This window comes from Adiantum capillus-veneris, chromosome 28 (genome assembly GCF_014529385.1).
Source record: "Adiantum capillus-veneris isolate H3 chromosome 28, ASM1452938v2, whole genome shotgun sequence".
In the NCBI taxonomy this organism is placed as follows: Eukaryota; Viridiplantae; Streptophyta; class Polypodiopsida; order Polypodiales; family Pteridaceae; genus Adiantum; species Adiantum capillus-veneris.
Genome location: NC_140958.1, coordinates 99347530 through 99349908, shown reverse-complemented (window position 1 = coordinate 99349908; position 2379 = coordinate 99347530). Strand labels below are relative to the sequence as shown.

Sequence of the window (2379 nt, the reverse complement as noted above, 5' to 3'; positions counted from 1 at the left end):
TTACAAGCATAGCCTTTGCATCCGGCCTGACCGCACACCATAACTTTTGACCGGACAACAACTTACGTACAGGGTCAATTCAAAGATCAAAGGGTCAAAGTTTTCCACAAGAGAGCACAATATAAGAAGGAAAATGTAACCTACACTAAAAACATATGGTAATAGATGGAGACTAAAATATAATCTCAGCACCTTACATCAAGACACAAACTCTCAACTACAAGGGTAGGCATAAGCTAAAATTTGCAAGCACGGGACTTGTTGGCACGTCCACAGACGCACTTTTTTCCTACTGCAGACAACAAGTTCGACAAGGTGAAATCACCTGGAGATGTCGGCATCACGCCGGCCACCTTCTCCAAATTAGTAGCATCCACGTCCACATCAATCAGATCATCCACCTTATCTTGAACTTTTCCCTTGTTTACATCTTTCTCAGTAGTCCCACCTTTAGTACTATCCTCACTAATGTCCTCTTTCTTAACACCATTGGCCGCTCCCTCGCCATTCTCTTCAACAGCACCGTGCCTTGCCATGGCCTCAGCTGCAGTTAGCACCACCTCGTTAATTGCAAAGGTTTCATCAAACTTGGTTTTCTTGTCCCTATGGCTTGTCAACATCCATTTCAGAGGCCTGAATAGTATTCATTCCAACACTATCTTGGCCTTCAACAACGTCCCTCTTCTCCATAGCATTATCCACCCCTTAGCTGTCACGCATTTTGTACACATCCTGCCCCTCCACTTTCTCCTTCCCCCAACCAAATTTGAAGTCCACGATGACTTCTTGAACCCATTCCATGTTGGCAAGTTCCTCCAAATCCTTAACACTAGAATGGTAACCTAACAGGACATAAAAGTGTCCTTTCAGGGTTTTGGGAAAAAATTACAAAACCATAGTAGATCCACTCATTTTGAAAAATCCTTTTATGAGCTTATAGTTCAATAACTACTACATATGTAAAAAATGAGAAACTTGTAATTTTTCTCAAGCCTCCAAAGTTCATGGACCAGTGCATTTTGCGCAAAACAGCAATTTCTTACGGTTGATTGCATATAAGTAAGAGTGAAGATTTTTGTAGGACATGAGATAAAATGCCCCATCAACTTCAATGGGTTGGTGACCAAAACATATGGTTGCTTTTAGCTCACTGATTTTTTTTTGGGCAAAAAAATAGGTACAATTTTTCCATTCTACAGACCTATCATCAAAGTTTCTATAGTGACGCTCAATACAGATACTATATACATGTTTTCTTAGTTCCCTTTGGGCCTCTGGATTCAAAAGGAGCCATGGAGCATATCAAAAGGATAATGGATCTCTTACAATTGGAACCTTGGGGGCAATGATAAAGTGCTAAATACAGCAAACATGAAAAAACTGGGTTTAGCATTATGACCTCTAGAAACCCCTAGAAACTACTCAATATCTAGACAAGTTTGTAGTCTATGATGAGATATGGTCACTACCTACAAAATACACACAATTGGCCTAAGAAACTAGCAATATTGAGAAAGTTATACTTGCTACTCTAAAATGTATTGTATTCTTCAGCAATCAAAAAACTCAACAATCATCATATACTATGCTATATAGCATATTAGGTCCCCCAAAACTCAAGGAAGATTAGCTTTATGTTATACATTACACTTACACAATCAAAATTGAATTTGGATATCAAGAAAGCCACCAAAAAAATCATAAAAGTGCTAATTTTGGCCAAAAAACAGGATTATGCAATCCTCGTAAATTGGTCATAACTTTCAATTTTAACACTTAGCTCTCCCTACAAGCATCAAAACATGTTGAGAACTATGAAGGCCTAACCTCTAGCCATATAAACCTCACAAACATGAGATTTAGAGTGGTGTAGTTGCCAAAACTTGAAAAAAAGCCAAAAAGAGGACTCGTTTTTTCACATAGTTTAGGTTCAAAAATGTTGTGCAAGAGTAAGGTTAATGGTGAGATCGATACTCAAAAAAAAATGCTAAGTTTTTTTCAGCTCATAAGGCAACTTTGTGGATACATAGCACCTAGAAATTCATTTTCATACTCTTGAAATAATTCAAGCAAAATGGTCACTTAACAGGACACAAAAGTGTCCAAGGACATAAAAGTGTCCTGTTACCATTCTAGTGTTAACAGAAACCTTTGTTGGTCCAGGCCCACCATTCTTCACACCCATCGTGTTTGTTGCTTGCACATCTTGTCTTGCAGGTGTCACAACTTCCTCATCTGCAAAATCACAAATGAATCACTCAATCAACATTGTAATCCAAAAGTAGAAAGCCTCAACGTATTGAAAATAGTGTCAACTTACCCTTTATAGTATAATGCCCACTGATACACACTTTTGCCACTGCAAGAATTACCATGCCA

General features: G+C 38.4%; 1 pseudogene; it reads right to left on the bottom strand.

The window, feature by feature from the left end:
- Positions 1-236: 236 nt before the first annotated feature.
- Positions 237-720, bottom strand: LOC147420966 (uncharacterized; annotated as a pseudogene).
- Positions 721-2379: the final 1659 nt, after the last annotated feature.